Source organism: Asparagus officinalis, chromosome 5, assembly GCF_001876935.1.
Source record: "Asparagus officinalis chromosome 5, Aspof.V1, whole genome shotgun sequence".
NCBI lineage: Eukaryota > Viridiplantae > Streptophyta > Magnoliopsida > Asparagales > Asparagaceae > Asparagus > Asparagus officinalis.
Window position 1 is genome coordinate 16,878,188 of NC_033798.1, and position 12,767 is coordinate 16,890,954.

Consider the following 12,767-nt stretch of genomic DNA (forward strand, 5'->3'; position numbering starts at 1 on the left):
GTAACGTGCTCCTGAATATGAGTCTACATGGCTGACTAAGTCTTCGGAGCCGTTACTTACTCCTCACACAACTAGGAAAGTTGATAATCGCAAACTACATTTGGATTATTCTAACAAATCCTCAGGAAGACACTCGTATTCGGGCAGCACTCCCCGAGACAAAAGATTTGATGAGTTCTAGAGTTAGCTCAATGCCCTGAAGCTCCGAAAAAACATGAACAAGCTGGGGGTGGTTCGACCATAGCCAGTCGAATAGGACATGATCACCTACCTGACAAAATTCAAACCAATGAGCCTGGTCTAGTTTGATGGCAAAGGCTCTCCCTTACAACACATCTACTATTTCCTGTCTCAGATGGGATTCCTTATGGGAAACGATGTCATTCTCACCCGACTGTTCATTAGTACCATGAGAGGGGTGACCTTTGAATGGTTTCGTAAGCTAGAACCAGGCTCCATCACAACATGGGCCAACGTAGAAAGGCTTTTCTTGGCCCGTTTCTTCGACGACGACACAGAAGTGTCGATGGCCACCCTGCTAGCTGACAAACAAAAAAAGATGGAGTCAGTCAACAATTTTGTTAAAAAAAATTTAGGGATCAGTCACTTTAGTGTTGGGACAAGTCTCCTTGAACACCTTAGTCAAGATGTACCGCAATAATCTCTCAATCGACATTTTGTCTAGAATTAGCACGGTGGAAACCCGGACACAGTGGAAACATGGACGTGGAAAGAACTCGTTCGCTAAGGCGAGCAAGTCGAAAACACGATCAAGTGACTGGAAACCGAGGAGCCTCAGTCCAAGAGCAGAGCTTCAGAACCAAACACCTCTCAGAGCCCTCGGTTAAGGGGAAAGGAGATCATGGCTGTCGATTATACTTCATCCCCAAAGTTAGCTCAGCGCCCGAAGGCCAAAACCTTCGAACAACGCTCGCAAAGGCAATACGGCTTCACGGAAGATCAGGTGGTGGCTACCTTCAACACTCTTCTCAAAGAGTAATAGGATCAAGTTGTCAGAAGTCATGAAACCTGAAGACATGAACAAGACCAATGATCCACAGTTCTGTGCATACCACAGATTCATTGGTCATCACATCTCTAGATGCTATATCCTTAAGGATAAACTATAAGCTCTTTACGACGCATGGGTCCTAAAGAAGGAAAAGGTGCAGAAGACGGTGACTACAAATATGATCACCCTTCAATTTGATACGGGTCTCCCTGAGGTTCATACACCAGCAGGAGTCATGCCCATCCCCAAGGCCGAACTGAAGATCATTAATGATGACCCTCATAATCAACGAGGGAAAGGTTTGGTGCCACAAACTTTATCGTCGGGATAGGTGATGCGGGTTCATCCTGACCTCCTCTATGATGAGCAGTGGACTTCCAACAAATCCAAGAGCAAGTCTAAGCTTTGTAATGTCATTTCCGTAATTCTGAATGATAACAAAGTGGAGGTAGAAACCCTCACCGATTCCAACGAGGAGGTAGACGCATTAATCACCCGAGCAGGGAAAGACTTTGCCAAGAGTTACCCTTCAACGGTAGAGAGTCTAGTGAGGCTACCAATGGGATTGCCACCAATAGTTCAGCCAAGTCTTGACAGTCTGAGCTCATGTGGTCAACCCTTTCGGTTCGACTACTCGCCATGCTAAAGAATATTCCAGTCAGGATCACTCTGTACGAGCTCTTGCGGTTGTCCAAAATGACCTGCGAAGCCCTGCGAGAGGTGTTGACTGATTCAGAAGCCTTTGCCACACATTTCTTGTCCACTCTCGAAGAGGTGGTTGGAATAGGATGCCCACAATGCTGCCATACATCCAAATAGCAGATCCCCTGTATCACTTTCACTCCGAAGGACATGCTCGTTAAAAGCACGTCTCACGATCGACCCATGTACTTCACAGGATACATCAGCTCCTCCTGAGTGGATCGTATTCAAGTAGATCTAAGATCTGCACTGAGCATCGTCCCTCTAAAACTTATCAAGCATTTGGGAATACCTCAAAGGCGGCTGTCCACAACAACCACCACCATCTTTGGCTTTAACGCCATCAGAACCCAACCACTTAGGAAGATTCGTCTCAAATGCTGACTGGGTGACATGAGAACTGAGATGACCTGCTACGTCATTAACGCGGAACCCTTATATAATATGTTGTTGGGTCGATCATAGATCCATAGCAACAGGATAGTCCCATCCATATTACATCAGTGCTTGAAATATATGGACGATTGTGACCAAGTAAAGACTGTGATTGCAGATAAACAACCCTTCAAGGGAGTTGAAAACTATTTCACAGATTCTCTGCTCTACCAGGACCCCGAGTCAAGTGACGAGCCTCTGGTCGATGAGCCTGGCAGTAGCAATGAGGCTGATAGTGAGCCCGAGAGGAATAAGGGTCTTGTCTTTAACGATATTGAACCCATTGTAATTAGCTATGAAAGCCTTGTTGTCACCGACACTGATATAACAGATGGGTTTATTTTGAATAAAAATCTCAACTTTGTTTATTTTTCTTGTTCAAATTCTAATGATGAGACTAACAGTTTAAATGCAGAGTTGTATAATGACTCTCCTTTGCACTTTCATGTGCACTCGTCATTTGTCACCAATCAACAAATGATCGAGTCCTCGAGAACTTTCGTTGTCATACCTGCCTGAAATGTTTCTCAGCAAGTAATCATTTTCGAAAGGATAGACCAAACTGCATGTGCATTGTGGGACGAGTCAGATGAAGATGAACCTGCTCCTCAATTCTTGCGTTACAGCCCCATCGTAAAACGCATGATGGAGAGGATAGTTTATGATTTCATCTGCAGAGAAGGTTTGAAGTACAACAAAGGTTGGAAGATGCCTCTTCGACCTGCCTATGTCCCCAAAGGGAAGCTTGATAACTACTATGGAAAAAGTCAAAACTGGCTGGGTTACTCCTCCTCCTCTTCGGAGTTGTACTGCAACTTCGACAAAATATCCGACGATGCTCATTTAGATGATCAATCGTTATCGTCCTCGACTTAGGATTCAGATGTCAGCATCAAGGCCCTATTCAAAGACTTAACGGCTAACATGGTTATGGTTGATACCGCCAAAATCCGAGAAGATGAACAAATCCCACTTTACGATGAAGCATGAGATTATCATGTCAACGCCCAGTGGATTGGTCACTTCGAATAGCGTGAACCACCCACTAAGGACAAAATCCTCCTGATAAACATAGGAAACAAGGCAAATCCTAAACCCATATTCATCAGTGACAACTTACCTCCCTAGAAGAAGGAAGACCTCATATCTCTCATCTGCGAATATATCGATGTCTTCGCATAGAATTATGAGGACATGCCCGGCCTCGATCCTCACATCACCATGCACCGCCTTAGCATCGGCTCAGACACTAAAACCATCAAACAACAACAGAGACGATTTCTCCCATAAATCATGGAGGCAATCGAAGCTGAAGTGAAGAAGCTGATCGATTCGGGCTTCATCAGGGAGGAACAACATCCTGATTGGGTAGATGACATTGTTCTCATCCTGAAGAAGAATAGAAAAATCCATATCTGCATTGATTTTAGGGACCTCAATGTTGCTTGTCCAAAGAATGAATTCCCGTTGCCCATCACGGATGTCGTCATCGACAACACCTGTGATTTCGAAAGGATGTCCTTAATGGACGGGTTTTTAGGGTACAATCAAATCAAAATGTATCCTGAAGATGAGAAGCACACCTCATTCAGAACTCCGATAGGGGTATACTATTATACAGTCATGTCTTTTGGACTCAAGAACATCGGCGCCACTTATCAACGTGCCATGAGCATCATTTTCCGAGATTATCTACGGAAGATAGTCGAATACTACGTGGACGACCTAGTCATGAAGAGTCATGATAAAGATGATCACCTGTAAGACCTAAGAGTCATGTTCGATCTCATGCAGTCCCATCAGCTGAAAATGAACCCTACGAAGTCATTCTTAGGAATGACGAGTGATAAGTTCCTCGGATTCGTCATCACGACGAAGGGTGTTCACATCGACCCCGACAAGGTGCGAGCTATCCAAGAGCTCCAACCGCCCAGAAATCTCAAGGAATTAAGAGGACTACAAGGACGTTTGGCCTACATCCGAAGATTTATCATAAACCTTTCGGGTAAGTGCCAACCCTTCTCCAAATTGATGAAGAAAGGCGTTTCCTTCGTATGGGATGAGTCTTGCCAACAAGCTTTTGATAAGATCAATCTCTCGAATCCACCTGTGATAGCGATCCCTATCTCTAGGAAACCCTTCTTGATTTATGTGAGAGCAATGAAGCATTCTTTTGACGCCCTCCTTGCACAGAACGATGATGCCAGCCAGGAGCAAGGCATCTACTACCTGAGTAAGACCTTGCAAGGAGCCGAACAGTGATACTCCATGGTCGAAAAGGAATGTTTGGCCCTAGTGTTCGCAATTCAGAAAATGTGACACTACTTTGTCAGCCAAACCCTTCATGTCATCTCCTGGATGAACCCCATCTGAGTCTTCATGACACAGTCTGGTCCTTGAACTGGCGCCTCACAAGGTGGGCACTCTTGCTATCCTAATACGACATCCACTTCATACCGTAGAAGTCTATTAAAGGACAAGCAATCTGCAATCTCATGGCCAGCTACCCGCTCGAGTCAAAAACTAACCTTTTCAAGGATCTGTTGGACGAAACCCATGAGGCCCATGCAACCTCACAGGAAGAAACCTGGCGATTATATTTCGATGGCGCCTCTCGTGTGGGCACCAGCGGATCTATTGTCGCAAGTGTAGGGGTGGTCTTGGTTTCTCCACAAAACCATGTACTACCACAAACTTTCTCACTAACTGAGCCATGTACCAACAATGTGGCTGGGTTCAACGCGTTGCTCATTAGACTCGACTTCACCAAGGAATTAGAGGTGACCTACCTCAAAGCCTATGATGACTCTCAGCTCATCGTCAAATAGATGACGGGGGAATATGAATTCAGAAATGACGACTTAATCCCATGTCAGCAAGCGGCCATTAAATTAACCGAATCATTTGACAACTTCTGCGTTGAGCATGTGCTCCATTCTAAGAACACGCACGTGGATGCATTGGCGTCATTGGCAGCTAACCTAGCCTAACCATTAGGGACAAGCCAATGAGTCACCGTCGCAAGCCAATAACTCTACCAACCGGGGTATGCTCTGGAGGTGAATGCAACTCACCAGGCGGCCAATCAACCCGAATCAAGAGATTGATGCTTTTCGATCATCAACTATGTCTTGTACGGTATACTACCTGAAGACATCAGGGAGCGAGATTCTGTTCACAGACGTGCACCAATGTTCTACTATGATGAAACCACAAAGGCATTGTATCGTAGATCGTATGATGGCATGCTGCTTCAATGTCTCTCAATGACAGAAGCACAGGAAGCCCTACGGGAAGCCCATGATGGCACTTGCGGTGTTCACCAACCCAAACCCAAGCTCTGGAACTGCTTGCGAAGAATCGGCTACTATTGGCCCAAAATGGTCAACGACACTATTGCTTACGCCAAGAGTTGCCACGTGTGTCAAATCCACGCCAATTACATGCATAAACCACCCGAAGGCTTGCATTCGACGACAACATCGTGGGTGTTTGAGACATGTGGAATGGATATCGTCGGATCGATATCTCCTCCATCGGCCAAAGGTCATCGATTCATCCTTGCGATAACCGACTACTTTTGGGCCGAAGCTGTCCCCTTAAAAGAAGTCAAAACCAGCGATGTGATCAAGTTCATCAAGCATCACGTCATCTACCGATATGGCATCCCAAGGTGTATAATACATGACAACGGATCATAATTCGTGAGTCATGTCTTCACTCAATTCTGTAACAAATTTAGAATACAGAACCTGACATCCACGACTTACAATCCATCGACAAACGGATTAGCTGAGGCCTTCAACAAGATAATCAACAAGATCTTGACTAAGCTGACCTTCAATAGTAAGCATGACTGGGATGAAAAGCTCGGTGAAAACTTATGGGTGTATCGGACCACGGTTCGTACACCAACCGACGCCACGCCCTACTCTTTAGTATACGACTACGAAGCCGTGTTACCACTCAAGATTCAGATTCTGTCTCTATGCATCACACTTGCAACAAGGATGACGACTGAAGAAAGTCATCAACAGTGACTCAAAGAACTTGAGGCTCTAGATGAAAGGAGACTTAAAGCCCAACAGCACATCGAGTTCTACCAAGCTCGAATCTATAAGGTTTTCGACAAGAAAGTCAAACACATATCCTTCAAGGAGGGAGAGTTGGTCCTCACAGTTCGGCGACCCATACTTAACTCCAAGAAGAAAGTCAAATTCCAACCCAAATAGGAAGGGCCATTCATGAAATAGATGATCTATTCGAATGGAGGTTACCGCCTCGTCAAACCGAATAGCGATAAGATCCTGATACCTATCAACGACAAATTCCTAAAGAAGTACTACCCCCAGTCTTCTCCCAACTTCCTCATACACTCTAACTAGTGCACAAGTCTAACTGCTCCTCATACACTCCAACTAGTGCACGAGTCTAAACTGCTCCTCATACACTCTAACTGGTATACGAGTATAAATTGTTCCCTACCTTTGACGGGAAGTCCCTATGGAATGCTACACATAATATTCTTAGGGATAACCCAAACCTCCCACTAGTGCATGAGGTTAAACTACTCCTTACATCTCCCACTCATTCAAACATTCCTACAGTTAGTACCAGAGCCAAAATCCCCTCTCGATTCCTTCTAAGAATAAGAGGTCCACTTTCAGAATGGGCGACTAAAACTTTGAATAGTTGGGATCGTCCCAAATCCCTACTTGGTCAAACTTCTTATAGTTAAGACCAAAGACAGACTATCAAGTTGACTGCCACCTCTGATAGTCATTTCTCCATCGATCGCATTCAACTGGACGATGGATCTTGTAAAACTATCAAGTAAACTATTACCTCTGATAGTCTCCTCTAAATCTCCCTCATCAATCCTCTCCAATAGGACAATAGGACCACTCCTACTGTTATGTTAACAACTACCTCTGACAAATCCAACTTACCAATCCTCTTCAATGAGATTGTAAGTTCTCAAAATCGCTCCGATCATGACAACTCTTATCACATTAATGATTACCTCTGATAGCCGATACCGTTATTCCCACAAATAATATTGTCCGATCAATCGTCACACTCATACATCCCTGAACAATTTGATCCATTTTCGAGCATTCTAATATCCTTAGAACAAACGACATGTAGTGGCCTACCACGCGATGGCTACTATATCGGTCAGTTGTCACACTCATACGTCCCTGAACAGCTAATGCATTCTGAGCGTTCTAATATTTTCTTAGAACAATTGATAGGTAGCAGCCTACTATGCGATGGCTCCTGCAACAATCAATCGTCACACTCATACATCCCTGAACGATTCGGTTCCCCTAACATCGTCATTCCCACAAATGACATTGTTCGTTGACAACGACCTACCAAGCGACATGCCCTATCGACACTTTATCCCGGTCGCTCTCGCAAGTGACCGGTTAATTTGGGCTAAGTCGTTGCACCTAACAACGCGACCCAACCTAATTACGGCCTAAACGCTCGTGATTAATGATGGTATAAAATTGTAATTTTTTTCCACTCTCTAATTCTTGGTGATTGTTTTCTATTTTAACAGGCTTTCTAAGTGACCATTTAATGAGTTTTGGGCCAATGAATCCCAACCCAATTGGGCTTAGGTCATTAAGTATAGAGATACTCCTTGGGCTTAATTACTCAGTCAACTTAGGCTACCTAAACCGACGCCTCGAACGGTTAAGGTTAGAGAAAAAAAATCTTAGCATTAAGTCTAAGAGAAATTTCTCAACAACTAATCATACTGAGGGAAATAGTATGGCTAGCCCAATTCAAATGGTAATTGGTAAAGGCAAATTAAACCCGTTGATAGCTGAGGGTTTGCTAAAAATCCTAAATGTGGGTCAACAAGAGGAAAATGCACGAGCTATTCAAGATGCAATGATCGGATAATAAAAGCAAAACTTCATTCATAAGCTGATTTTGAGACAATACATTCGAACAAAGTTATAACAATACATTCAAATAAAGTCATACCAAAATAAAAAGCGTCTCAAATCAGATCCAGCAGACTAAAGGAGGCTAGCCTTAACAATGACTAGCTCATTTGCTTGTTCCGCTCGGATCTTCTCCTCCTCTTTCTTCTGAAGCTTAGGCTCAACAAGAGTGGTGGCAACTTCAGCAGCCACGTCCTCTCGACGCAGAGCCTGGAGAGTTTGCAGTTCTTTTGTGACAGCGCGGTGAACTCTTATGCTCTCACCTTGGAAGTCTTTCAGAGTCACCTCAGCCTGGGCAGTTCTGATCCTCGTATGATTAGCAATGTTATTATAGGTGTCCATCTTAGACTACAGATGATGTTACTGCTCATGCAAATCCGTGACGATAACTTCTTGCTCTTATATGCATTTTGCTTGGACTTTGTGCTCATGCATCCTCTGAATCCGGGCTCTAATTATGAGTGGCGTCACCTTGTCACATGGGTCGGAGCATACCAGCTCTTCTAAGTGGTACATAACTTCCTCCAGGTGAATGAGTTTTTGCTCCCATCACCTAGCCAGTCGGAGGTTGCCCACGCACTGGACGTCCTTAAGGCTATCTGCTACAAAGGGGAGCAGGTCATAAAATTTTCCCCACCTAAGGCTAATGATGGAGGCTGCCTATTTCATAGCATTCTCCAACCTTTGGAGGAGGCGTTGAACAAAGTCGGAGTCTAGAAAAGCAGATGCCTGATCAGGGGAGATCATAGTGATAGACTAGATTAGCAGAAGAGTCAGTCATCAACAGAAGCAGGAGCGGGTTCTTCCTCCTCGCTGTTGGATATTAGAATGGACTCAGACTTTGATCTCGTTAGCCTCCTCTTGTGAGCGATCTCTTCATATCGATCTGCTTCCTCTCTGAAAAGGGGTCTCTTCCCAGAGGATCTTAGGTTGTGAGGCATAACAGTCGATGCCTCCTCTTGAGCAGCAAAATACAATAAGAGGAAATTAGAAACTTTGACTCAAAAGGTCAAAAGTTTTCTAAGCCTTGAGAATAGGTGGCCTGCATTATGTAGGTGAGTTGAAAAAGCTTGCCTATCACACAAAGCTCTTCGATCAAAGCAGAGCTCTCCAGAAGATAGAAGCTCACCTTGTAAGCAGAAGCTCGCCAATTGAAGCAAAGCTCACCTATCAAGCAGAGCTCGCCTAGTCAAGCTGAGCTCGCCTGACAAAGGTAAAAGCTTGCCTAACCAAAGCAGAGCTCGCTCTGATAGGCAATCTCGCCAGAATAGCAGAGCCTCGTCTAAGTGGGCGAAGCTCACTAGAAGATGAACATGAGTCTATTCGTCTTCTTCATTTTTTAGTTCGCCAGTTATGGACTTACCATGGTGTGTTCGGCCCGCACCAGTGGTGACGGTGGCAATGTTAGCGGTGGTGGCGGAGGAGGAAGAAACTTCCTTCTTCCCCTTGGAAGCGAGAGCTTTAGACCTTGAGGCCATTGCAAAAGCTAGACGGAGAAGAGATAAGTTCTTCGAAGGCTTGATAATTTCGAATGGAACAATAGTTTCCCGAGGAGGGAGACGAAGGCATTTTATATAGGTGAGATTTCACGACCAAGATCCACTATCTCAGCCGAGACGAACGGCTCAGGTCAACTAAAGCGGTTCCATTCGGCAGTTTGAATCGAACGACCACGAACACGACAGGACGTTTAGAATTCCAAACAAACGACCAAGATTTGGTAGTTCGAGCCACAATCGCTCGTCAAAATGATGATCGAGATTGAGGGCGCCGCTGAATCAACGGCCCAGATCATGCGCATGAAGACGAGGTGCCCCCATCAGATCGCATTAAATGTGATTTGCCGTGCGACGGAGGCCCACATGCGGACACGTGGCTTGCCCTCACTGACTTGGACCTCGCCTATAGTCATCCAGCTTGCCTGTAAGCACAAAGCTCACCTGGTGACATTTAAAGCTCGCCTGCACATTTGGAGCTCGCCTGCCAATAGTTTAAGCTTGCATGAAGACTCGAACTCACCTACACTTCATAGAGCTCGCCCAAAAGCTCAACCCAATAAACATGAGTGAGATGAATAGTGAGCCTTTTTATTAAAAGTATTCCATACCACATTCAATTTGATTTAGGTCTGAAAATTTTGAAGGAGGTCTTATAGACAGTAAAAATTACCTAAGTGACAAAACCCGCCTGCTTGACTCGCCAGCACGAGTCGAGCTCACCTGTTTGCTTGACTCGCTAACACGAGTCGAGCTCGCCTGTTTGCTTGACTCGTCAGCACGAGTCAAGCTTGCCTGATTGTTGAGCTCGCCAGCTCAATCTTGCCTGTTGGCTTGACTCGCCAGCACGAGTCAAGCTCGCCTGATTATTAAACTCGCCAACATGAGCTCAACCCTACCTATTTGCTTGACTCGCCAACACGAGTCAAGATCACTTGGTTGTTTAACTCACATGCAAGAGCTCAACCTCGCCTAATCAAGTGTAGGCGACAGCTAGTTTGTGAGATTGGGCCTACCCACTCACATGTTCTAGGTGATGATGAGGCATAGCTCTCATCACCCCAATAGTAGTCATATCCCATAGCTAAGGGAGGGCAGGGGGCTCCTCACCCATAGGTGGTCACATCCTACAAATTAAAGGATGGCCCATGCTATCCCTTATCTATTGTGAGATTGGGCCTACCCACCCCCACGTTCTAGGTGACGATGAGACATAGCTCTCATCACCCCTATAGTGGTCACATCTCACAACTAAGAGAGGGCAAGGGGCTCCTCACCCATAGGTGGTCACATCCCATAAATCAATGGATGGCCCATGCCATCCCTTGCCTATTTATAAGCCTCCTTGGCTAACGTTCAGAGAGGGGGGCAATATTTCCAAGGGTTTAGCATATTTTCATTCCCAGGACTCTTTGAAAAGAAACTTGGAGAGGCTAGCTAGCTGGTGGAAAGAGTTCTTCAAACAAAAGCTTTTTTACTTGGCTTGTTTGCTTGTGAAAACATTCTTAGCACCTTGCTTGGATTGTTAAAGTAGACTAATCTGAATTCTCAGATTAGAGGCTCTTAAGCTCTTTGCAAATTCTTGCATCGTAGCTCATTCTAAACATTCGACATTGATAATCTTTCAAGCTCGGGTAAGCTCGAACTCGATCACACTAAGGGCTTCTGTTGCACACTGAAGCTCTAACCGCAATTTTGATCAGATCGTCCAAGGGAAGCAAACTCGGCATGAGTACTGAGGGAGGAGTCCTACCACTACCGAAGAACCCACGTTAAACAAGAAGGGTATTCCCTTTGCTTCTATTGTAATTTTTTTTATTTTCTTTCAATTTGTAATACACAATTCAATTAATACAAATCTTCTTTGAGAACCAAATTTTATGCATACAGTTAATAATTACCTCTGATAGTCAATTCTTCAACCTTTATTAAAAATACTCCATTAAGTAGTGGTCGACCACGTGATGAGCCCATACTTGTCACTCGACCAGGATAGTAATTTACCTTACAATGATTCACTATCTGATTTTTTAACGTTCTATTTTCTTAGAACGGTCGAAGATAGTGGCCTACAATGTGATGTGCCACTATTCCAATCACAATCATTATAATCTCATGTCACTGACTGACTTGAACATTTTCACATCGTCATTCATGCAAATGACGTTGTTCATTAATAGTAGCCTACCATGCAATGTGCCTCTATTCCAATCATAGCCATCAACCTCCATTAAAAACACTTTGTCAAGTAGTGGTCTACCATGCGACGACCCCTACTTGTCATTCGATCAGGATAGTAATCTACCATGCGATAATTTACTTTCTGATCCCTTCAAAACGTTCTATCTTCTTAGAGCGATCAAAAATAGTGACCTACCATGCGATGTGCCTCTATTCTGGTCATAATTCTAGTCATAGTCGTTATACTTCTATGTCACTAAATGACTTGATCATTTCCATGCCGTCATTCATACTATTCCAATCACAGTCGTTATACTACTATGTCACTGAACGTCTTGATTATTTCTACACCATCATTCCTACAAATGATGTCATATGTTGATAGTGGCCTACCAAGTGATGCGCACCTATCTACCCCATTGTTCCCAAAATAGTGGCATACCAAGCGATGAGTCGCTATTCAAATATAAAATCATTATTGTGTTAATGATATAATCACATTCCATTAATCATTCCTACAAATGACTATTTCCTAAAATAGCAGGCCTACCATGCATTGAGCCTCTCTTTCAAATCCTCAGGTTAAGCTGTTACACTGAATAGCACAACCAAACTTAATTACAACTTAACCCTTGTAATCATATTCAATTCTTAATTCGACGCCTCGAATGGCTAATGATAGATGAGAAATTTTAGTATTAAGCCTAAGAGAAACTCCTCGACAACTTACCATTCTAAGGGGAAAAGCATGGCTAGTCCAACTCAAACTGCAATTAGTAAAGACACATCAAGTTCGTTTATAGCTGAGGGTTTGTTAAAAATCCTAAGTTCAAAGTATTTCAGACCCCATATAACCCAATTTAGGTCTAAAAAGTTTGAAGGGGGTTTTGTAGGCAAATAAAATTGCCTTTATCCCTAACAAAGAAACTCTGAAGTCTTCCTGCAAGACTGGAGTTGGCCTAAATATTCAAGCTCGCA